At 36.0% G+C, this 12,548-nt stretch overlaps 1 long non-coding RNA gene across 6 annotated transcripts in view; it reads left to right on the plus strand.

Annotated features, from left to right (window-relative positions):
* LOC120484364 (uncharacterized) overlaps nucleotides 1–12,548 on the plus strand; it is a 70,927-nt gene that overhangs the window by 28,534 nt on the left and 29,845 nt on the right. For 4 of the 6 annotated variants that reach the window (XR_016145760.1, XR_016145761.1, XR_016145758.1 and 1 more), the window contains exons 3-4: nucleotides 5,997–6,148; nucleotides 7,903–7,992. This is a non-coding gene — a long non-coding RNA (uncharacterized LOC120484364). The remainder of the gene's footprint in view (nucleotides 1–5,996; nucleotides 6,149–7,902; nucleotides 7,993–12,548) is intronic. The other 2 variants (XR_016145759.1, XR_016145762.1) reach the window with 1 other exon arrangement.

Consider the following 12,548-nt stretch of genomic DNA (forward strand, 5'->3'; position numbering starts at 1 on the left):
ATGCGAATATAAACCATTGTTAATAAGAAGTTTAATAGTGTTTAATTTTAGCACGGTATACATCACAAATAACAAGAAACATTTATTGCCCTTTGTTAACAGGATCTTTTGGTTACAGCAATGTGGTAAAACTAAGCGACAGCAAAAATTAATAAACCACAAACACAGATGTGCTTATAGTGGACATGATTTAAATGACGGGAAAAGGAAACAATATTTATTATGCACATCAAGCATTAAACGATGATCTCTAGTCTAGAAGAAATAAGAAGAAATCTTCGTACAACCTCCTCTCTCTCCACCAAAATTTTGAGGACATCTTCTTTTCCCGAAATTTACTTATCTTAGGCAATGAATAATATTCCGATGTCTTTGACACTTTCTCTGTATTTATAACCCATAGCCAAAACCTCCCGTTGCCTGCTGTTCCTAGCGCTTGTCAGCAGTATTCATTTGGAGAAATATGTCCAGTCTGACGCACAGATATGCCATCGCCTTGGAACCAGAAAGGGGATTTCTCCAGAAAATAAAAGATAGATGATGTTCGAGTTTATATTTTCAGGATTCAGGTGAAATCGGGAACAGATTTTGTCCATCTAAACCACAAAGAGAAATCTAATCAAAACTGTGTAACCAATGTTTATCTACATTTAAGTCAAATCCAAGCAAATCCACTGTCATTTCCCAAATTAGCTTCTGAGTGCAGCATGAGGGGCATCCCCACCATCTGACCGATTATGCCTTCGAGCTTTTGTTAGGACAGTGTGACAGCTTTTCATGTCTTTGTCCTCTCATTTACAAACAACAGATCCTGTTCTTCTGTTGTGCTCATTCAGCTAAATGCCAAAACTATATCATTTATAGAAAGAAGCTTAAATGGTCTGTTGTGTAATTTCTCCTGATGCAGGTATCAACTTCAAAGTACAACAATTAATATAGAATATATTGAATCCCAATATATTGAAAAACTTTTTCAGGTGGCAAAACAATTCGAATTTCATTCAAGGTTGGCCACTGATTCATAATTTTTCTAGACTGCAATTTTCCTTTTATTTCAATGAAATTACTAATCTAGACTCATCTAATGTCTGTTGGACTGAACTTTTATTTCTGTACATAAAATGAATCATTTAAAAATAATGAATCAGCTAATTCATTGAGTATAAATGACTCACTTAATTCAAAGTTAGTGTAATATATACTGTACAGAACTAGCCAAAAATTTTGGAAAACATTAACATTACAACATTTAGAAGACTGAAGGATACAGAAGACTGGAGTAATGATGCTGAAAATGCAGCTTTGCATCACATAAATAAATTATATTTTAAAGTGTATTAAAAGAAAACAAAACATTATTTTAAATTGTAATAATATTACTGTACAATATTACTGTTTTCTTTCTGCATTTTTGACCAAATAAATGCAGGCTTGATAAGAATAAGAGACTTCTTTCAAAAACATTAAAAATAGTAATGTTTCCAAACATATGTGTATATAAATTATTATACAGCATCATTAATATATTTATATAATTATAATAATATTAATGTATTACAATTTCATATATAAAATATCTTTCTATTTTTCTATCAGCCAATCAACTAGCGGGCCACCTAGAATCCCAAGGACCACCGGTGGTCTCAGCTCCAGGTCCACTTCAGTGCATCAGCAACTGTTTTCTCTGTTTCTTTAAACTGCCTTTTTCTATTGTGTATGACGAAGTCCAAAAGCCCAGCCTATTCCACAGAACATTGTTCAGGCAGTTGTGTTAGGCAGCAAGTTCAGGCAGAACCATGAAAAAGGTCAGAGCAGTAAACAGGCCATAAACAGAATCTGTAATAAAACAGAGTGGATGTCTGTCTGGCCTGGCCTGGAACCATGGCCCAGACCCCCTGGAATTCCTCCGCTAAAGAAATCCCAAAGAAATGAGGAAAGAGAGTAAAACGTTCAACATCCATCCCAAATGAAATAAAATAGCCTATAGGGACTAGACTCAAAACAAGAAGCGGTGATGACCTGACAAAGAATTAGGAATTCGGAGTGTGTATTTGGCACATATAAAGTTCTTTTGGGGAATATTGTTTCAGTATACACGGCAGCCAAACATAAAACCACAAAAATAAACAATGCCCATGCAATAACTATGAGTAAAGTATACAATAAATCTGCAGCACACTAATGGGTGACCCTCTCTTTGCCCTCAACATCACACTCACTTCACCCCGAAGTGGATCTACCGACACCCATGAGTCAGGACCACAGCAGCTTCATTGAAATATCTGTCTAAGGCAGTAAATTATGCTGTTAAATCTGTTTACTGGCACCAAGCGTGCAGCTGTCAGACTGCACCTGTCTTTATCTCTATAATACCATCATCTTCTCTCCTTCTGGACAGGTCTTCTCAAAAACACTTATTGATTTTACTGCAGAATGCGCTGCCAGATTACCTAACACTGGGCAAGAGAAGGAACAAAGGGATGTTTAAAAACCATAAGATCTGGATTTTAGTAACTGGCAGGTCAAAACTTGAATATCCCTGATGAACTTGTCTCGATTCTCAACCCTGTTTGGCCCTCAATAATACAGTAAATCAAAGATAAAGGACATTGATTATGTAACACAAAATTCTTATTGTGAGCTTTTTTTCGGTCTAGAAAGCTGAATTACTGAATAATATAATAACAATAATCCTCTTATTAATTACAACATTTTATCTTTTTCGATTTTTGATTGTATGTCATTTAATAATAATACAAAGACATTTCGATATTTAGGATTTGTTGTTGTTATTATTATTTTTAATAATAGTGTAAAAAACGTTTATAAAATTCATGTACACAAAATGGTAATAATTATCTGATCAAATAAAATAATAGCCTAATGATTAAAAACGTAAGTCTCCGTGCATAATCATAGGCTACATTATATTTGCCGAGCGTCCTCATAAATTAAAAGTAGGCTAACATTTAGATATAGCCTAATCTGAAAAAAATATTAGGTTAGTTAATAAAATTTTCAATTTCAAGCTCTGCGTGGTCTAATGAAACTGGATTTTATTCCGTGGCGATCTCTCAGACGTAAATTAATCTTTTGATACACTCGAAAATAATGAAGTAAGCCGATCGAATAACCTACCTAAGTATCGCGAGCGTCATATTAATCCACTGAGCGCGAGGCTCTTATGTGTCTGTAATATGGCTTTCTCCTCGCGCTGCTAGCAGACACCAGCGGCTGAGCAACAGATTGCTGTCAACTATGATTATTATGGGACGTGCGATTCTTGACTTCGGTTAAAATGTCATGACAGTTTACATCAGTGTCCCCGTGCGTAATCTGAGCAAGACTGGGCATGGGAGAATGGAAAAGAAACAAAAATGACTTTAAATAGAAAATCCCAAAGATAAATCCCCTAATTCCACTCAACTGCGCTTTTAATGGAGCCCATATAGGCCTGGTTTATTTTGCGGTTCTCTGCCGTAATTCTGAAACAAAAATCCACTTTTAAACTCCGGACAGCATCCAAGTCATTGCGGAGAGCTTCTACCTCACGAAGTTTGCATCCAACTCCATCTAGAGCAGTTTCGGAGTGCTGAAGGTTCATCTGGCCCCACCCCTCAAAAACACACACTGACAGACAAAAAACCTGTGATGGAATTGGGATGGAATATTGTTTATTTAGATATTCACCTTATTGACAAACTTTATCCCTCCATCCTATCTATCTGTAACAATAAAATTAAATTAAATTAAAACATCTGTATAGGGACCTTCAAAGACCACTTTTATTATATGTCTGATTGTTAATTATGATATTCATATTTAAAAGATAAATAAATTGCAATAAGGAATATTATTATTCCTCATTATTATTATTGTTTTCATGAGAAGGCTAAATGTTTTCCAGTGTTTTGTTGTATAAACACTTTTTTTTTACCTCAAGTGGCAGCAAAATTGTGCCTTGCAGCTTTAGATGCAGCCTCCCACCACCTATGTTTATAAACAGGCTATGTTCATTTGTGAAAAATGATGGTCAGGATGTAACAGCTTTTTTTGATGAACAGATTTAAAGCTGCAGTCCATAGCTTGTTTGGGTTAAAAATGATCCAAAATACATATTTGAGAAAATTTAGTTTTTAACTCCAGTGGCACTGGTGGATTTCCGCGGGAGATTCGAGCATGTCTTTGGATCATTACATCACATCTGTACACATAAAGGAGTCAGGTTGGGATATTGCGTGTGATGATGCTGGATATTTATAGCCTTTTCTTACAGCACTTGATATAATTAAACTTATTAATTTGATGGCGGATCCAGAAATGTTCAATTGACAATCACAAGTGACAACAGATTCACCCGCTGTAAAATGCAAAAGACTCCGGAGTGAAAAAAGAGACTGCAACCAACCCATGTGAAAACAAGGATGCATATCGGAAGTAGCCTACATTACATGTAGTCACACAATGCAGATGTTGTTAACATTAACAATTTGAGAACAAAGTATAATTTCCACAGTTTTTATAATTTGCACATGCAGTTTTGCATGATTTGATAACTTATAAGCAAATGTTAATCAGTGCGATTTACTGCAATGACAGAACCAGAACAAAAGTGGACGTTTCTTAGTTCAGATGACATTTTCCTGGTGAAAATTCTTATCTTGGTCATACTTCCCAAAAGAATAATCTGTGATTCTGAATGACAGTCTCTACACCGCCACAGTGACTGACAGCCGCACACTTTCCTCAAACATTGTGTATCCACACACTTGCGTAAAGTTGCTAATTCCACAAATGACTGCAATTGCAGATTTCGAACAGAGATGGCAACCAAGAGGAAAAACTCTTTTTCCCCGACTGCAGCTTTAATTTAGTTCTTTTATTCACAACTCACACATCAGTTATGGTAAATGGAAGCTCAATAATATGTTCGCTTGACATGCATGCGAAAAACAATGAGGTTTATTCATTCTCCTGTGTTATGCGCCACGTTTGAGCTACCACAAGAGGATTGTTCTTGTGCGTCAAGCAGATTGAGTTGAGCTTTTATGTTTGCTGATCAATTTTTAAATGTATACAAATGCCAAAATTGAATCTGTTCAATATAAACCGTTCAGTTATCTTCAGAAAATTTGGACTAAACCAATGGTCATTCATGGTATGAAATGGATTGGTTTTATGATCTCTTTATGAACTTTTTAAAGAGTCAAAGTGGTAGTTGGATAGACTCTTCAAAAAGTTCAATGGAAGGACAGAAAGTGTTATGAACGAAAGTCTGACGGGTTTGGAACGAATTAAGGGTGAATAACAGAATTTTCATTTTTGGATGAACCAAGAATTAAATAACATCTTTATTTAAAATCTAGCCAAATTTAAAATATTTTGCACATTAGAAAATAGAAATGTAACAGAAACAGAGTCACATAAATTCTAGTTGAGTAGCATGGCACCTGATGATGGTTCTATGCCAGGGCACTTGGATAGCATCCAGAGCAACACATTAAACATTAGACATTATAAACTGTCAAATCATTTAGCAAATAAAGGAACTTTGTACCTGCCAGTGAGCTATTAGCCTGCATGCTTACCACTGGGAAGTCACATGTTGCGCTAACATACATTTTCAAAAATGTTTTTTTTTTTTTTACAATATTATTTCATAAATAGCCTACAAACACATGCTTTTAAAAAACACATCATAAGTATAACATGTTTAAATGGCCTACTGATTGGAAAATTAGCAGCAAAATTTTACGGAATTGTATTAAATAAAATACAACACTAAATCGCAAAAAGTCATAAACATCATGATTTGATCTGTAATAGTTACTTGACTCGTCCGAACGAACCGATTCACTAGAATGAATCTGCCTTTCCGAAGCTAGAGAGGACCATTTGAGACGAACCGATGCTGGATGAACCTATTAGATAGAATGAATCCAATTTTCCAAAAGGAGGTTTGACCATTTTAGGCTTTTTGTTTATTTATTTTACAGTTTATTCAAGAATTTATGATTAATAAATTCGAACGCTACAAAACAGAGAGAAGAACCGTTTCGACGGGCGGCGGGGGCATTTGATCATGAGAGAGAAAACAAACACTGTGGCTAGAAAAAAACAAGCAGATGGAGATACAAGACTGTCCTCGGTAAGTAAGTGGACACCACTGTACTTTGTAGGCATAGTCCAGTCTTGCCAGCAACTCTTCAAACGTGTTGTGTAGAGAGCCTGAAAAGATGATGGGGAAAAAAAATACTGACCTGCAAATTTTTCACCCTTGGCAATATTCACCAAATTATGTAAAGTTTTATGTTAAGATTTTAATATCACAAAATTAAATATAAAATGATAAATCTAAGCTAAAATCATTTGTTTTGTTTTAGCTCTTGGCACTTCTTAGGCTATTTCTTTAAACCAAGACCATTTTGCAAGACGGAGGCTAAACAACACTGGTCTAGAAACACTTCCTGTTTCAGTTTGTAACTGTTTTCTTTATTTCACATGTAAAGAAAACATCTTAAAGATGTTTATTTAACTTTTTGATTCAGTTTTATATGTTCTGTTGGTTGTATTTTATCCCAGCTATGTAGTGTTAAAAAACTGAAACAGGAAGTGCTTCTGGACCAGTGTTGTTTACGTCTTGCAGAAAATGTAACTTTTGGATTTCAAATGTGTTTGTACAATTTAGGCCTGGTTACACAGACATGGCTTGGATTGTCTAGGATTAGGCCTAAGAAAAACATTATTGGTATGGCATCTTGAGACAAACCAATTGACATATTTTAAGATACGTCAGTTAAAACGGCTCAAAGATGCATTTCACACTAGCTAGCTTAAGCCTTGTCTTTGAAACCAGGGGTTAATTTGTACAAAAACAAGATTTTCAGGAAAAAAAAAGAAAGGTCCAGCCCTAATCACCTCCTAAACCTAACCCTCATAGGGCGTAAGCAGATCATATGAAACTGTATGAATGAGATTGTACAAATTAACAACCAATTTGCCAATACATTACATAGTTATGATTTGCCATGAGTGTGCGTTATCCTGGCCCACCCCAGCTTGGCTGTGCCTGCAATTTTTGTGGCAGCAAGGAGCCAGCTATGATTTTTTTTTTTTTCACCAACCCACATCATGCTAATCTCTAAATCATCTAGACTTCCTCCATTGTTTTAGTTTGTTTACTCCTTGACCAATCCTTGGATTGCTCGTCTGTTGTCAGGACAAAGTTGAGAGTGCGTGCCGTAGTCTAATAAAGAGCAGGAGAGTTTTCTTATGAGTTTTGGCTGAGCTATCAATATAAAAGAAAATATGTATTGTTTACACCAGATCTGGCCTCATATAAACCAATCTTGCATGACATGGACTCATACTAAAAGTTTTTCCTAGTTCAAAGATAAAAGATTTATCAAAAGTTTCCACTGAAAAACAACAGTTGGCCCACAGTGCAGCTTCTCTATTTCTCTCATTCTGTGAGTTTAAATGAGAGTTAGGTGTTGCCATTTTAATTTATATAATTGGGAGTCATTTCCTGACTTTTTATTGTTACGTAGAGGGATCAGTATATAAAGGAAAGAATTTAAAACGAGCTTCTCTGGATATTTAATCGTCTGCACCGGTAATTAGGAGGTTCTAAATAGTTATTTGTATAAGGTAATTTTTTCTGACATATACAATTAAATGATTTTTCTTTTCTTTTTTTCTTTTAGTTTTAATCTTTTAATGTAATGTTCATTGGTGGTCTATAAGAGAAAAGAAAGAAGACTGAGAAAGTGTGTGGGCAATTCTGAGATCAGTATTCAGTATTTTATGGTCCATTCACAGCAGCAAGTGTTGACCTGACCTGACTGCATATGAAGCTGACATCAATCATAAGGCATTTTCCATTTCCTCACAATCCAACAGGGGGACATAAACGTCAGTTCCTGGAGATTCCTCTTAACAGATACCATGAAAACGTTGACCCAATACAGATGACATAAAATCTGCTTACAGGTAAGTTAATTAATGACTTAATTAAGTTACTTAATCAGTCACTTAATCTGTTGCATACGGAGCCCCCCTAGTCCCACTTATAAGTGATTTAAAATAAATAATTATAACTATCTTGTGGCCTCAAGATAGTAACTGGTGGCCTCAAGAAAATAACTCATGGTCTGGTCAAGATAGTGAAGATACTAACTCAAAAGAGTCATTCATTTCAGAATTCCAGCTTGTTTTGATTCTATACATCATTATTGATCAAATATTGTCAAGAGAAATGTAAAATTTGATCAAAAATACAATAAAAACAGTAATATTGTGAAATATTATTACAATTTAAAAAAACCTCTTTTTTATTTCAATATATATATTCAAAGGTAATTTATTCCTGTGAAAGCAAAGCTGAATTTTCAGCATCATTACTCCAGTCTTCAGTGTTACATGATCCTTCTAATATGCTTTGGTGCTTAAAAAACATTTATTCTTATTATCAAAGTTGAAAACCATTGTGCTGGGTAATATTTTTTTGTTGTTGTTGAAACCATGGATTCAGTGTTCTTTTTTTGATGGATAGAAAGTTATAAAAACAGCATTTGTTAAAAAAAAAATCATATGAAGGCATCCATGCTGAATAAAAATAGTATTTTATTGAAAAAATGACAATACCCCAAACTTTTGAATAGTAATGTAAAACATACAAAATCAACGCTACTACCTCAATGTGAATACCAATATACACTCACCGGCCACTTTATTAGGTACCCCATGCTAATAACGGGTTGGACCCCCTTTTGCCTTCAGAACTGCCTCAATTCTTCGTGGCATAGATTCAACAAGGTGCTGGAAGCATTCCTCAGGGAGTTTGGTCCATATTGACATGATGGCATCACACAGTTGCCGCAGATTTGTCGGCTGCACATCCATGATGCGAATCTCCCGTTCCACCACATCCCAAAGATGCTCTATTGGATTGAGATCTGGTGACTGTGGAGGCCATTTGAGTATACAGCGAACTCATTGTCATGTTCAAGAAACCAGTCTGAGATGATTCCAGCTTTATGACATGGCGCATTATCCTGCTGAAAGTAGCCATCAGAAGTTGGGTACATTGTGGTCATAAAGAGATGGACATGGTCAGCAACAATACTCAGGTAGGCTGTGGCGTTGCAACGATGCTCAATTGGTACCAAGGGGCCCAAAGAGTGCCAAGAAAATATTCCCCACACCATGACACCACCACCACCAGCCTGAACCGTTGATACAAGGCAGGATGGATCCATGCTTTCATGTTGTAGACGCCAAATTCTGACCCTACCATCCGAATGTCGCAGCAGAAATCGAGACTCATCAGACCAGGCAACGTTTTTCCAATCTTCTATTGTCCAATTTCGATGAGCTTGTGCAAATTGTAGCCTCAGTTTCCTGTTCTTAGCTGAAAGGAGTGGCACCCGGTGTGGTCTTCTGCTGCTGTAGCCCATCTGCCTCAAAGTTCGACGTACTGTGCGTTCAGAGATGCTCTTCTGCCCACCTTGGTTGTAACGGGTGGTTATTTGAGTCACTGTTGCCCTTCTATCAGCTCGAACCAGTCTGGCCATTCTCCTCTGACCTCTGGCATCAACAAGGCATTTCCGCCCACAGAACTGCCGCTCACTGGATGTTTTTTCTTTTTCGGACCATTCTCTGTAAACCCTAGAGATGGTTGTGCGTGAAAATCCCAGTAGATTAGCAGTTTCTGAAATACTCAGACCAGCCCTTCTGGCACCAACAATCATACCACGTTCAAAGTCACTCAAATCACCTTTCTTCCCCATACTGATGCTCGGTTTGAACTGCAGGAGATTGTCTTGACCATGTCTACATGCCTAAATGCACTGAGTTGCCGCCATGTGATTGGCTGCTTAGAAATTAAGTGTTAACGAGCAGTTGGACAGGTGTACCTAATAAAGTGGCCGGTCAGTGTATATTTGCTACTTTTAGCAATGCTGCTGTCCATCAATGGCTAGCGGTTGATTGGTTGGTTGTCTGGGGGATTTATTTATTTATTTATTTTTTATTTGCTCATTTTATCATCTTTCAGGCCAGGCCAGTCCAGTCACTTAGAAAAGTACACTGAGCAATGGAGTGGTATGATACCCTTTTCACAAGACGTAAAATAAGTCTCTGATGTCTCCAGAGTGTGTAAGTGAAGTTTTAGCTCAAAATACCCCATAGATATTTTTATACAAAATTGTCACTTCTCGTGGGGTCAGCAAAAACACAAAGTTTTTGTGTCTGTTCCTTTAAATGCAAATGAGCTGCTGCTCCCCTCAGAGGGGGCGGAGCTTCAACAACTTGTGTCCTTAGCAGCTTTGATAACCTCACACATACATAAACTGACAATTAAAAAAAATCCTTTCGCCTTTTATGTTCAAACCGGAGTCAGATAAAGATGGAGAGACTCAAGAAGAAGTGACAACATGTTGAATGCAACAGGATATTTCTGAATAGTTGAATTTCTGTAGCTTATGTGTATGTTCTAAGTCATTGATTAGCATATTCTGTCGTGATAATCTATAAATCGCAAAATATAAATACATTTCAGGGTTAGTGATGTCACTAGCCTGAGAGGAATGTTGTGTAGTCCCTACCAGCCATTTATGTAGTCTTTAAAAGAAAATATCTCAATAGCTTAGAACTTTGAGCATTGTAAATTTGCAGATGTTGTTTATGATCAAACAGCAACTAAAGTTAGAAAAGTGAAATCATCATAATCACCCCTTATAATTATGTTTAGGGATTTTGAAAATCTTTGATATGGACTGTTGATGAATGAAACATGTCTGAGTGGAGTTGTAGACTTCTCAATAATTATACAGGCCTCCAACATTGTACTCATCCTTAAGTATACATGCTTTATGATATTAACTGGATGACATACAGTATGTTAACATTGGCAATAGGTTCTATTACTGTAAATAATTTCACTTATATAATTTCAATATAGAGCACTCCTTATTTTTATGTATTAACGTTTTGTCCAGATATGGGCAGAATCGCTGCTTGATTAATCTACAAGTTTGTATTTCTTCTGCTCTGAATTGCTTATGAAGTATTTTCTTTAAACCGGATCTTTGGGCCTTTGTTCTCGGGGGAACTTGAAAAGCTTTAAGTATAGCTATTATTGATCATCTTAAAAATGTATACTCAGAGGTAGTGATGATTTACACTGTTTTTAAAAGTATCAGATACACAACATCTGTTTCTTTTCACTGGCGCTTTGTAAAGTAACACACAGCAATGAATCTTGCAGACACCAGGAGATGAAGGAGTTCTATTGTCCTGCTCTTTTTCTCACAGATCATACTGTACCTTTGAGGTCTGTAGAAATTAATAAACGGTTATTGCTATAATCCACCCCCCAGGATTTTAATCCAGCACTCCCCATGAAGACAGAGGCGAAAGAAAAGCAGTGGTGGTCTCGCTTATATAGAAGAGTATAATACATGTCTTCAAGAATAGTGAAGGATTCACAGTGGATGCAAGACATAAAAGAAAGCATTGGGTTTTAAGGAATGGTGGGAAAAGGATTTTCTGGAGTGGGGTCTCATTCAAGGGAATAAATCCTGTCTGAGAGCTACTTTATAGAAGATACAATACCACATGGCATGGGTAAGATGTCCTTACAAGAGATATACCTAAGTACTTTAAGGTTTGGTCAGTAATTTTTAAGTACAGTAAAACCATGCATTTACGTTCCACCTACCGTATATATGATGAAGGTTAATTGTCAAATAGATTTAAAATGTTATACATTTGTTCATTAAAATAAAAGTTTAATATTTTTTTGTTAAAAGTTGAGCACATCCAAATGCCAGTAGGCTCACATTGCCATATAGTTATCATTTGATGATTTGTTTTGTTTCTCATAATTGTTTTACTCTTCATTTTTGCAGAAAAATGTGACAAGATGCCCTGCGTTGGTTATCGTGTATCTTTTTACCTGAGCAATGTCCTTGTACATTTTCTGTATATTTTCAGTAGCCACGTATTTAATGTTAAACTGACTTAAAATAAACCAACACTAAGAAATATTCACTGGACTACAAACTGACAACAGCCTCGTTCTCCCCTAGCAATTACGGACCATTTCTGGATGTCAGTTAAATCTTGTAATATTTTGACGAGTGATTTTAAAACAGCACACACGGCCATTACTGAGATGAGATTTATGACCTATGGTTTTCATTTGGGAAGGACCTGTGAAGATTATGGCCAAGCATCTGCTTGCTATCCCTTCAGATTCCCCTTTTTATTAGTAGGGAACATAAAGCAAATCTCTAAAATGGTCAAAGCAACTATCATGTGTCTTATACAATTTGTCATTCTCACATGGAATAATTTAGTATCGCCTCTTAATACCAAATTTGTCACAGAGTTCTATAATTGGATCTTTTTTTGGCATTTGCAATTTCTTCTTCTTTTCGTTTTTTAACAGTGTCCACTGTATCATTAAAGTCATTCCATATATTATTTCCTTGAAAAATGTTATTCACTTTAAATCTCAACAAAATCAACTGTTGCAAAAGCAA

Source organism: Pimephales promelas, chromosome 12 (assembly GCF_988280905.1).
Source record: "Pimephales promelas chromosome 12, fPimPro1.hap1.1, whole genome shotgun sequence".
Taxonomy (NCBI): Eukaryota; Metazoa; Chordata; class Actinopteri; order Cypriniformes; family Leuciscidae; genus Pimephales; species Pimephales promelas.